The following is a 14,469-nucleotide window of genomic DNA, read 5'->3' as shown; positions in this document are numbered from 1 at the left end:
ATTTTCTAATATCAACTTTATGAATGTAAGATGAAGACTAAAAAAAATTTAGATCGCTGATTGTAAGGTGTATGTGCGTTGTCAATTGATTAAGAATATTTTAAATAAATATTATCTTATAATCATTTTATACCACTTGAAAAAAGAATGCATTTAATTTTGTCTCCTCGATCTGGTGTTGTGAAAGTTACTTTATTCCTTCTATTTTGTTCATCTATTTCGTCCTAATTAACCCTTTCTTCTTTGTGTTGACAAAATATGAGACTCGCTGGTCTTTGCTATTGTTTAACACTACAACAAATTTATCAATTTGTGACGAAATTTCTATATAACATTGCATATAACGTCACAAAATATAATATAACATGAAGTTTTTTTTCATTTCCTCGTATTTAGTGATTAATACTATATCTTTTATGACTATTTCAAAAATGGTCATTGATTTTCGTCATTATATATTTGGCGCCAAAATCTTCATGCCAAAACTTTTGGTGGGAAACTTTTAATGACATTTAGATAAAATATTGACGTAAAATCGTCTCCAATGGAAAAAAGAGAATTAGTGAAGTTTTATTATAATGACAATGCGATTTGAATTCTTGACGTTGCACATTTGTCACTAATAAATTTTATTTGTGACACTTTGATTCGTTATATTTTATAAGACATTAAAATAGATTATTTATTATTCTCACACAAAATAAATTTAGCATGACAAAATCAATTATTTGTCGCTCATTGTTATATCTTTTTTATATGATGATTTTTAAATACGTTGTGAAATTAAGTCACTCAATGTTTTGCATCAAGAATATTTTATACATTATTGTGACAGATTAAAAGTATTTTATACCAAGAGTGACGGTGGTAGGATTCGTCACAATATGTTTGGCGCCTAAATCTTCCCGCCAATTTTTTTGTGGGAAACCTTTTAATGACATTTAGATAAAATAGTGACGTTGTAAAATCGCCTCCAATAGAAAAAAATATATTAGTGACGTTTTGTTATAACGACGATGCGATTTGAATTCGTGACGTTGTACATTTGTCATTAATAAATTTTATTTGTGATACTTTGATTCGTCATATTTTGTATGACATTAAAAGTGGTGTTTTATTATTGTCACAAAAAATAGATTTACCATGATAAAATCAATTATTTGTCACTCATTGTTATATCTTTTTATATGATGATTTTTAAAGACGTCGTGAAATTATGTCACTTAATGTATTGCATCAAGAATATTTTATACCTTATTGTGACCGATTGAAAATATTTTATACCAAGAGTGATGGTGGTAGGATTCAAACTTTGTCTTACAAACTTAAATTCATGAATCTCAACCACTTGTACCAACACTATTGGTATTGATCATATTATTTTAAATTCTACAATTTTTAAATAATTTAAAAATATAATACTAAGAAATAAATATAATTATTATGGTTATTTATAATACAATCAATTTAGGGTTTTAATAATCTTATCACTACAAGAAATTTCTATTATTATTACAAATTTAATTTTGTCAAAAATATTTTTGTCACTATTAATAACTTTTTTGTGACAAAATAGATAAGCGCCACATTAAATTAAAAGAAACATATACAGTTGTTACAAAAATAAATATTGTCATAATATTTTGTCACAATTAGAAAACTTGTATAACATTTGGTTAAAAAATATATTTTGTTTCCATTATTTGACACAAATGTTTTCCTTCAATTTTTTTACGTAAAAAAAATCATACAGTGACAAGTTTTGTAACTATAAGTTTTAGTCATTATTAAAGAAAAAAATTTCACAACAAATAATTAGATTCAATTTTTTTTAATAAATTTTATTTTTAGTTATAAATTTTAATTATAGTGAAAAAATATATAATCACAAATAATTTGTTTTTGTCTAGTCTTAAAATTAATCTTTTAGAAACTTATTATGGAAAATTTAATTTTTAAATTTGTGTCCACTAAAATCTAAAAATTGGACATGCCATTAGGGATGGCATGAGTTGGGTTTGGGTAAGGTTTCGGCCAACCCGACCCGAGCGACCCAAAAAATATATACCCTCCACCAGAATCAAACTCGATCGATTTTTTAGATAAAATCTGAATTCAATCCGACCCGAAATAATAAAAAATATTATTTTTATTCAATAAAACAATGATTTAATTAAAAAATAATATATATAAGGGTATTATTATAATTATTCCTAAATATATAAGGTAAAATTATATTTTTTGGGTTGTGTATTTTTCACCTTAAACTCAAATTCGACTCAATCCGAACATCACATTTAAAAAACCCGTCCCAAACCAAACATGAATTTTAAAAAAAATGACCTATCGGGTCGGAACCCATCGGGTTTGAGTCCCTTGCCCATCCCTACATGCCATCCATCTATGTTACACTTAGCATTCCAAAGTATCCATATATTGAGTCTATGAAGTCAGGTCCTAATTTAAAAATTCTGCAAAGAATGGTGGATTGTTTGGTAAATTAGCCATTTTTATTTATAGGTATAATTATTGCCTCAACCACCAATTTCTTCAGCGGCTCCCATTTTCTCAAAACCCTTGATTCCTCAATTAGTTATGGCCGCCATGAATCACCATTCGACCATCCATTCATGGGTCAAATATTTCTGATTCGATTGAGCTCCATGACCGCTAGGACCAACGCTCTTCTGTGCTATCTATTTGTCCACTCTATCGTGTATTTTTCCAAAGTCGCGCAGTTTGGAGCCTCAAGCATTGTGTTGCTATCGCTACCTTACTCCGACCATTTTTCTGATTAATCAAGCGTATTTCTTTGGGTAAGACCTCAATCCTATTATATATTATTTTTGAGTTTCGTCCATCGCCTTATTGCTATGATTAGGAACCCTTCTGCCCAGATTATTGTGTCGTCGTGTGATCATCTTTGTTCTCTGCTACAATGATAATTATTTTATTAGTTGTATGTGATAGCAATTTCTTTTTTTGTTTTTCCTGGCTACTTTGTTGCACTGTGATTTCCTGATTTTTAACCCAAATCCATTAATCGTGGAAACCCCTCCACTGTTTCCATATTCCTTAAATTGAAAAATGAATTTTGCAAGGCAGCTTTTGCTTGTTGAAATGTAAGATTGGAAGTGGAGCAATAATAATTAAAAATATTATTATTTCACTTTCCATATGGTAATGTTTCATTTACCTTTCGAATATTATTATTACTTTTAATAATTATAACAATAAGAATATGGTAACATATCACTTTTAATTCAACTCAGTTCGACAGTATCCGAATTATATTCTTATTTGTACACAACCTTGTGACTTAATCCGTAATGCCTTGACTTGAAACCTGACTTGTTTAACCGACTAATTTATTGTTAGAGCCGATAACCTTTTGTTGACATTGATGAGATAAGCTGACTTTTTACACTGATTTATTTGACTCAACCTAGTTATTAATACATTATTTTTATATTTTTGAGGTGGTCTCAAACTGTAAATGTTAAATCTGAATCAGCTATTGATTAACTAAGATTATCGTTGTCGATTCGGGATTCTCACTTCACATTTCAAAGTCCGTACACGCTTATTAATTTGTGTGTCTAATCTTTGTGCTAAACTTATTTGTGTGCTGTGTACGATGATTGTTGTATGCCGCTGCTTGTACTGTTAATATGTAATTATGATTGTTCTGATATAATAACACTGTATGTCTGATTGAGTTGTATCAATGATGAGCATATTAGCTTAAATTGTCTATATGACTGAAAAGCATGTTTAATCCGTACCATTTGTAATTGTTTATAGTTGACCACATATCTATTCCAATAGCACAATTGATAAGATTATTCGTTCAATCTGTATTACTTCACATCCTTATTTATAGCACATGGATAGCTTGATAAAATTGGTATAATTTGGAACATGTATGTATGACATTTTGTATTCTGCACTAGGATTGGTTTAAACTGAGGAAGTTACTATTTTAGCTTGTTTCCTCTGCTTTAGCCTGTTTCCTCTGTTTCAGCCTGTTTCCTCTGTTTCAGCCTGTTTCCTCTGTTTCATACATTGTTCCTCAAAATTTTGCAAAACACTGATATGTATATGGAAGTACAAATTAAAAAAAATTGTTTGTTTGCCTCAAGAGTAACATGTGCATCGAAATAGGAAGTCAATAATAATGCTGCTTGTGAACCCATGCGATCGTATAGAGAATGGGTTAAAATCAAAGCAATTTTTAGTGGTGAAGGACACAAAGATGATGCCAAAATGTTAGCTTCCTTAAATTGATTTCTTGGTTAAATTGAATTATCATATGGTTTTAGGGGTGAAATGAACTTAATAAACCCGTTAAATTCCTTGGTTAAATTGAATTATCATATGGCTTTTGATGTGCTGCTCCATTAGGAGCTTGAATTCGAAAAGAGGGAATTGTTCATTTTCTCATGTATTTATTGCTTTAATTATGATTTTATGTGTATGCTACTGAAATATTAACTTGGTAGGGAAGTGGATTATCTTCAAGTTATGTACTCTCATTTTTCCGTTTTGATGGTTAGAAATATTATGGATTTTGCTTGTTAAATTGAATTATCATATGGTTTTAGGGTTGGAATAAGCTTAATAAAAGTGTTAAAATTTTTGTTTCTGGCTTTTGTTGTGTTGCCTAATTGTGGCACAATTGTTGTGCATGCACTGGTCTAATATACATTTGTTCAATTTATTTAAGAATCTTATGATATTTGTTTAGTGATCCTTAATATTAGGTACGATTACTGCATATGCATATTGATTTATGTGATTCATAATTTTTTTCTTTTATTATTTCTATAATAAATTATAAATTATGTTTATACATGTTTATAATTGAAGAGGAGGTATGAAACAAATGCAAGAGTCAGAAGAAATGTCAAGTTAACTCTTAATCAAGGATCTCGGGCTTTTGTCGCAAGCCGATATGCTATGGTAAGTTGGACACTTTTAATATTTATTATGAAGTTTATTTTTATTTTAAAATCTAATTTTTATTTTTGAAATCATATAGCGCAAGGATGATGAAGAACCAAATAGGATGGATTTCTTCAAGGTAGCTCATTATTTAAATGACAGAGGATGGACAACATCTGAGGCACAAGCAAAATATTTAAGACCTCGCAAAATTAAAGTATTAAATTGTAATTTTTTATCTAAGGATTATTTTATTTATGAATGACTTTTTTAAGAGAAAATGGTGGAGTTGAAATCAACTCCAGTTGAAGGAGCAAAGCCTAAGAATACCAATGATATAGTAGATGACGTACTTGGTACGAGACCAAGATACATTCCGAGGCTTGGATATGGGCCAAAGCCTAAGAAAACAAATTCAAGTGTAGATACAATCGAGTTAAAAAAGTATTTGAAGAATAAAGAAGATGAACTTAATGATTGTAAGTCAAATTTTGAATTTATTCAAACTCAAATGGAAGCTATGAGTTCTGCTTTGTTAGGTGTTGGAATTCAAGTGTCATCGCTTCAATTTTCAGGTAAATATAGTTAATCAAATAAAAAATATTATATAATATTAATTTTAGTAACGAATGTTGATTATTTTTTTGAATTAATCATTGATATCTGATCTATTTACCGTCTAATCAAGATCTGGTATTGCAGAGGCAAGGGCAATCTTCTCAACCTAGTTTACTCCATTCGCAAACGTTAGGATTCAAACCCCTGACCTTGCTTAAGAGATCTAGTGTCTCATCCCACTAGATCAAAGATACCACAAACACAGCATCAACAGAATCACAATTGACACAAGGTTTGGATTGAAATTCCTGCAACAAAATATTCTACTAGTCATATTATTATCATATTTTTTTATTTTCCGTAAACATTTAAACCTTTTTATATTTATAAAAATGAAATTATTATGTATTTAGTGAAATACTTATTTAAATCTTATTATTTTGAAATAAGTGAACTATTATATTTTTTATTTAGATTTGTATAAATAATTTTATTTTAATATATAATATCATTAAAAATGTGACAGTTTTTGGTTTTGCCACTATATTGGTGACATTATATATGGTGATGTTATGCATAATCATCATTCATAATATTATTAGGTAACGATATATTATGTTACTAAAAATGTGACTATCTCTTTAGTCACATATAAGTTGATTTTAATGTATTATTTGTGACGATATAAATTATCAGCAATGAAATTTTATTTAATTTAGTGATGTAACTAATTGTCTTAGAATATATAAATTATAAAGTGGCATTATGCATAAACGTCCTTCATAATATTATTAGTTAACATTTATATTATGTTATTAAAAATGTGACAATATCTCTTTCGGTACATATAGATTGATTTTAATGTATTATCTGTGATGATATAAATCATCAATAACAAAATTTTACATAATTACTGACAGAATTAATTGTCATTGAATATCAATTATATAGTGACGTATATAAATGTCATCCATGCTCCTATTAGTTGATGATATACTACGTCATTAACAATGTGACAATTTTCTTTTCATCATGTATATAATTAAATTATTGTGTTATTGGTGACGATATGATTTATTAATGACAAAAATGTACATCATTTGGTGACAAAAGTAATTGTCACTAAATGAAAATTAAACGATGGTGTTATCTATTAATGTCACTATATGTTTAACAATACATGACGATAACATATATATCCTCACTTTTGACATTTAGTGACACACCTAGGGTAACGATCGTCGTGACACCGAATGTTACGTCACAAAATACATCTAATGATGTAAATTGAAGTTTTAGTGACAATAATCTAGATGTCACTAATAAGAAAATTTGTTGTAGTGGAAAGGATTTTAATTTAAATTGAACAATTAATTGGGACCTTGAAAGGTTACCCTTTCATTGGAAATTTAAAATCAAGACGTAAGCAAACAAAAAGATAGATTAATTAACAAGGATCTCTTAAAATTCAATAATGATCGAGTGGTAAGAGAATTCTCATCATTCTCCTTCTCAATTGTACCAAAAATATTTACCATGTGAACGTGCATGCAACAGCAACGCCGTACTCCAAAATGACCAGTTCAAGTAATTTGATAGTTAAGACTCAGCAGTTAATACCTCTATTTGGATACCATAATCATAATTAATAATAAGATTTATATTTGAAAACCAGGTATGATTCCATATGTTATTAATGGAGCAGATGATTAACATTTAATTAATAATGTACACAAATCCCTTGAGATATGGAAATTCTACTTATCTCTAATAGTTTGAAAAATATCTTCATATCCCCTTGAGATTTATTTATGACAAATTTATTATTATCAATAATTTCTTATACTAATTATTTTATCATATTCAATTATTTTTAATTAAAATAATAAAATCTAGTAAATCTATACAACATTTCTCTCTCTGTTATCAGGTTCAGAAAGAGTAAAAATACTCGAGGAAGCTACAGCCCAAATAACTCAATTTAATGAAGTCCATTTATCAATGATAAACCGTATTAGGAGCTTAAAAGTTTTGGTACTCATTTAATTTAGCCCTTAATTTATGTTTTATAAATTAAATTAACAATTAAGTAAATACTTTTTAACCCAAAACCCCAAATACCTTAAATTTCACAATTTATTTTATAAATATAATTTTTAAACTCAAATTTTAAAAACTATTTTTTTTTAAACAAGATCCAACTATCCGATCTGACTATTAGAAAATGTAATCTTACAAAACAGAGATGTTTGTAACACCCCCAACCCTTATCCGACCCGGATACGAATCTGATATGTTACATTGACTTTTCAAATCATTGACTTTTAAAAAGTAGTAAAAAAACAATCTATATTTGTATCACAATGGTGGAACTCATAATAAAAAATAAATAGAGAAAATTCAAACTCAATTTGAAATTAAAAACTTCATAATTCACATAAAAACAATAGAGTATGTTTACAAAATTGATCCGAGCATATGCGATTTAAACATTTAATTACATGACAACAAAATTCAATGTGACAAAAGAACATACTGCTTAAATTGTTTATGATATGATCTTCGGTATAGACATGATGTTTTGACATGTCCTAGCTTTGTTCTTCCGACTTCTTTGAACCTACACGCTAAATCTTTGACCTAGTGAGGCATAAAATACATAAATAAAACATTGAAACATTTAATCTTATTCTTAACTTTTATAAAAATCATAGAATAAAGAAACCATAGTACATTTCATAAAACAAAAACAAACATTAGCATGTACTGTTCATTCATATCATTTCTTTTAATAGCCCATGGTATATTACTGAGAACACAAGGTATGTGAGTGCATTGAGGTTGTGTACTGGGTAGAATTGTACCGAAGTGACGCGTAGAATATGCACCAAAGTTCCACGTAGAAATGTTCCGAAGGACCATATAGAAATGTCCCGAAGGATCGCGTAGAAATGTCCCAAAGGACCACGTAAAAATGTCCTGAACGACCACGTAGAATTATCCCGAAGGACTGCGTAGAACCCTCGACTCTTGGCATGCTAATTATATCTTTAGCTTTCATATCACATACTTTTGGGCTTTACCAATTATACATTCCCATAGCTTATATCTCATATTCACATAATCACATAGATCAATAACACATAGTGTCAAATATAAACAATGCATGTACGCTTTGTAACAAAATCAAAACTGTACTTATATTCATGTAAACATGTAATCATATCATGTAATAAACTTTAAAAATATTGTTTTATTCAAAACATTGGAAATAGACTCATCGTATGTCTTCTTTCCATATAACCATATATTATAGTAATATGCACTCACCGTTTTGCCTCACTTAGTCAAAGCAACCCTTATCCCTCTTGGCTGATCTTATAACGTCTAATCGTCCGAAACTTGCCTTTGTTCAATATCTACACAAATAATATGATCAATATGAATATTGAAGTTCTTATTACTATTAATCAATCATCAATAACTTAAATTAAACGAAACACCTAATTTACAACTTCAATCTGAATAGTATCGGTACTCTAGGCCCAGTACCGATGCTTCCTCACTATGGTATCGATACTATACTTCAGTATCGATACCCAATCTACATTCTGGAATTCATCTCTAAAAATGGTACTGATACTTGTTCATTAGTATCGATACCATTGGTATCGATACCATTGGTATCGATGCTACTCCTTCGGTATCGATATTGTTCTACTGATTGATACCATAACACCTTATAGTATCGATATTTTTCTTCCAGTATCGATACTCAAACCCATATTTCACCTATTTTTGCTTTGAAGTATCGGTACTGTTCATCCAGTATTGATACCCTTACTCAGAATTTATCCATTTCATTTCAAAAATTTACCAAAACTCACCTAAATGTCTCACAATTTTAACTCCTTTCAGTCCTTTAACTCAACTACACTTATCAAAACCAACTTATATCACTTTAACATTCCTAAATATCCAAAATCTCACTAGAACACTTGAAACTAAAAATCATACCAATTAATCAACATATCCCAAATCCTTTTCCAATACCTTAAACTTCTTACTATAGCTTATGAGAAGTCAAATATAGCTTCAAAATCCATTTACTAACCATTTCTCATCAATTCTCTCAAAAACCCTCTTTACTAAATTATCAATAACTTATCTACCTTTTAGTTTCTACTTCTCTTTCAATTCAATGGTGTACGAGACTTCCCCCCCCCCCCCGTATAAAGCTTCGTAGGGAGCCATCTTAATGCTCACCTGGTAGCTGTTGTTGTAAGCAAATTCTACAAGAGACAAATATTTCTCCCAAGATCCTTTGAACTCGATAACACATGCCCTTAACATATATTCCAGGATTTGGATTGTCCTCGCAAATTGTCCATCTGTCTGAGGGTGAAAAGTTGTACTAAAGTTTAATCAAGTCCCTAAAGTTCCATGTAAAGTCTTCCAAAATCTTGAAGTGAATCGTGGATCTCAGTCGGATACTATTGAAACACGCACACCATGAAGTCGAACAATTTCTTTGATGTACAATTCACCTTACTTGTCCATAGAGAATTCAACTAACTTAGTTGATCGGTCGACTATAACCCAAATTGAGTCTCTTTTGTTCGGAGTCAAATGCAACCATGATACGAAATGCATAGTAACATTCTCTCATTTCCACTGAGGAATAGAGATTGGTTGGAACAATCCTGAAGGAACCTAACACTAAGCTTTTACTTGCTGACACGTCAAACACTTGGACACAAATTCTGTGATATTTTTTTTCATTCCTGACCACTAATAACGATTTTTAAGATCCATATACATCTTATTTCCTCCTGGGTGCATAGTCAATGGACTATAATGAGCTTCTGACAACAAGTCATTCTTCAAATCCTCATTATCTAGAATAACAAGCCTCCCACGATAATACAAATTACCATCGAGCTTAACTTCAAAATCCTTTTTCCCATCATTTTTCACTTGCTCCATTCTTTTCAAATACTTCTCATCTTTACCTTGTAATTCTTTAATTCGTTCAAATAACATCGGCTTAAGCTTTAACTCCGCAAGTAATGTATCATCTCCACTTAATGACAATCTTGCATCTAAGGCTCGCAAAGCTGAAAACGTCTTCCGACTCAGTGCATCAACTACCACATTTGTTTTTCCGGGGTGAAAATCAATTACTACATCGTAATCCTTAAAAAGTTCAATCAATCTTCACTGTCTCAAGTTAAGCTCTTTTTGAGTCATCAGATACTTCAAACTCTTGTGATATGTGTAGAGGTAACAACATTCACCATATAAGTAGTGGCGTCATATCTTCAGAGCGAACACTACTACAACCAACTCCAAATCATGTGTCGGATAGTTCTTCTCGCGTGGTTTCAATTACCTCGATGCACATGCCACCACTTTACCTTCTTGTATTAATACACATCCCAAGCCATTATGGGATGCGTCATTGTACACCACATAATCCTTGCCGGATTCTGGTTGGACTAATACCGGAGATTCTGTCAAAATTCTCTTCAACGCTTCAAAACTCTTTTGACATTCAGGTGTCTAAGAAAAAGATACATCTTTCCTTAACAATTTGGTCAGAGGAAAAGATATCATCAAAAATTTCTTGACAAACCTTCGATAATAACCTGCAAGACCTAGGAAACTCTAAACTTCTGACAGAATCTTTGGAATTTCCCAATCTAATATAGCTTTTATCTTCTGAGGATCTACCCGAATCTCTCTGTCGATACCACATATCCAAGGAATGCCACTTCAGTTAACCAAAACTCACACTTAGATAATTTAACATAAAGGTTCTTGTCTCGAAATGTTTGGAGAATCACTCTAAGATGTGTATCATGATCTTCATTGAACTTAAAATACACCAAGATATCGTCAATAAAAGCAACCATAAACTGATCATGATAAGGTTGAAACACTCTATTCATAAGATTCATAAACGCAACAGATGTATTAGTTAACCCAAACGGCATAACTACAAATTCATAATGATCATATCTAGTCCTAAAAGTCGACTTTGGAATATCCCTTTCTTGAATCTTCAATTGATGATAACCCGAACGCAAATCAACCTTGGAGAACACCGAAGCTCCCTTAAGTTGATCAAACAAATCGTCAATTCTATGGAGAGTATATTTGTTCTTTATTTTCACCATGTTGAGTTGTCGATAATCAATACAGAGATGCATCAAACCATCTTTCTTCTTTATAAATAACACCGTAGCACCCCAAGGTGACACACTAGGTCTGATGAATCCTTTATCCAATAACTCTTACAACTGAATCCTTAACTCACTCAATTCCTTCGGGGCCATTTGATAAGGAACTATAGAAATCGATGTCGTTCCGGGCATTACCTTAATTTGAAACTCGACCTCTCGATCCGGAGGTAATCCCAGCAGTTCAGCGGAAAAATATCTAGAAATTCTCTGACCATCGTAATATCCTTTAGTCCTCTCTCCTTGACTCTAGTGTCAATCACATTGGCAATGAAAGATGGACATCCTTGTAACAATAACTTCTTAGCCGACATCACCAATATAACATTAGCTAATGGATTCAATCTTTCACTGATCACAATCACTTCTAATCCATTGGGACTTATCAAAGTTACTCTCTTCAATCTTCAGTCGACATTGGCATGATAATAATACAACCAATACATTCCCAAGATAACCTCAAACTTGTCAAAGGGTAATTCCATCAGATTAGCAAGGAATTCAATTCCTTGAATCCTTATGGGACACCCTCAACACAACTGATTCACCCGAGCACTATGCCCTAATGGGTTAGTCACTATCACATCGTTACTTATAGCTTCTAATTGGATTTTCAATTCTTTCACTGATTTGCTACTAATATATGAATAAGTTGATCCCGAATCAATCAAAACCAAAACAAATTTATCAAATAACTGAAAAGTACCTTCAATGATCTCCATATTATCATGATATTCATTAGTAGACCCGACCTGTTGAACGCATTTCATGTTGAGTGGACGACTCAGACACATTTCTTCCTCTACCTCTCTGATGTACCATAGCATATCATTTGGTTTGTACAGGCTCTCCAGTCATGAATGGATAATCCCGGTTAAAATGTCCAGTGTCCCCACATCTGAAACATGCTCCGGAGACCACTCGACATACTCTGGTTTGATTCTTTCCACAATGTTGATACTGTCTCGATTGACCTTGATTTGATCTTCCAGCTCCAGACCCTGCTGATTGAGTCTGTTTTACTCTCATCTGATTTGATCCTCTAGAAGAGGATGTAGCTAACTCGAATCTAATCTGAGATCGAAAACTGAAATTGCTGCCCCTCTTTGATGGTTCTAAGCTCGATAAAGCACCAGCTCTCTTAGTCATCTGAGCTTTTTGTTCTCAAAACCTCTCACTCTGAGTTTTGTCTAGAGCTTTAGCACGATTAACCACTTCTTGAAATAAGTATAAATTCAAAACTATTAACACTTCTTTTAAGATGGGGTGCAAGCCTTCCACAAACCAATCACATGCATCATTTTCAGTCGGAACTAGTTCGGCAACAAATCTACTTAGTTTATTAAACTCGCACTCGTTCTCATACACGGTGTGATTCCCTTGCTTTAAACTCATAAATTCTTACCTCATTTTCCTAATAAACTGATCACCAATATACTTGTTCTTGAACTCTTCTAAAAACAATGACCACGTCACTTGGTTACTTGACATTCTCATGGTTACATTAGTCCACCATACCCGAGCTTGCCCTTGTAGCAACAAGACTACTCCATCTAACTTCTCCACTTTCGAAGAGTGGAGACCCTCCAACATGATCTTTACGTCATTAAGCCAAAGGTCCGCAGCAATAGGACCTTCCTCAGCTTCACCCCTAAACTCGAGTGCTCCTAACCCTTTCAACTCTTTTGCTACGTTCGTCCTAGGAGTTGAGGGAGCAGGTGGTTGGAAATGCGTCAGAATATCGTACAACGTCTTAAAAAACACTCCCTGATCTTGTACAAGCACTCTCAGAGGCGTCTGTTCTTCACCTTGCCTAGCCAATGAAGGTGAATTACTACTACCCTCAAGTCCTTCATATCCCGCTTCACTTCGGAAGCCCTCGTAGTTAGACATCTAATAAGATACAACCATTTAACTCTATTAGCAATCACAACATATTCATAACACTATCATACCAGAAATTTTTCACTTTTTGTTGGCATGTATACTTTTTAAAACACACTTGACTTCAGTTTAAGCCTATAATCGGCTAAACCATAGCTTTGATACCATTAAATGTAACACCCCAACCCGTATTCGACCCGGATACGAATCCGATGTGTCACATTAACTTTTCAAATCATTGACTTTTAAAAAGTAGTAAAAAATTTAATCTCTATTTATATCACAATGGTGGAACTCTTAATAAAAAATAAATAGAGAAAATTCAAACTCAATTTGAAATTAAAAACTTAATAATTTACATACATACAATAAAGTATGTTTACAAAAATGATTAGAGCATATGCGATTTAAACATTTAATTACATGCCAAAAAAATTCAATGTAACAAAAGAACATACTGCTTAAATTGTTCCTGATCTGATCTTTGGTAGAGATATGATGTCTTGACTTGTCCTAACTTTGTTCTTCCGACTTCTTTGAACCTACGTGTGAAACTCCCACACACTAAATCTTTGACTTAGTGAGACATAAAATACATAAATAAAACATTAAAACATTTAATCTTATTCTTAACTTTTATAAAAATCATATAATAAAGACACCATAGTAAATTTTATAAAACAAAAACACACATTATCATGAATTGTTCATTCATATCATTTCTTTTAATAGCCTATGGTATATTACTGAGAACTCAAGGTATGTGAGTGCATTGAGGTTGTGCACTGGGTTACAGTCGAAACTTCCACATAGAATTGCACCGAAGTACCACGTAGAATAT

The 14,469-nt window shown here is 31.6% G+C and overlaps 1 long non-coding RNA gene across 1 annotated transcript; it reads left to right on the top strand.

Annotated features, from left to right (window-relative positions):
• The first annotated feature begins 2,565 nt into the window (after positions 1 to 2,565).
• Positions 2,566 to 5,492, top strand: LOC120143837. The gene is made up of 3 exons (XR_005517981.1): positions 2,566 to 2,816; positions 4,870 to 4,962; positions 5,042 to 5,492. It is a non-coding gene; the product is annotated as an uncharacterized LOC120143837 (long non-coding RNA).
• Positions 5,493 to 14,469: the final 8,977 nt, after the last annotated feature.

The sequence above is a fragment of the Hibiscus syriacus genome, unplaced genomic scaffold (assembly GCF_006381635.1).
Source record: "Hibiscus syriacus cultivar Baekdansim isolate YM2019G1 unplaced genomic scaffold, ASM638163v2 tig00110864_pilon, whole genome shotgun sequence".
NCBI classification, from domain to species: Eukaryota; Viridiplantae; Streptophyta; class Magnoliopsida; order Malvales; family Malvaceae; genus Hibiscus; species Hibiscus syriacus.
The sequence above is the reverse complement of the archived record's forward strand: the minus strand, read 5'-3'. Positions and strand labels throughout refer to the sequence as shown.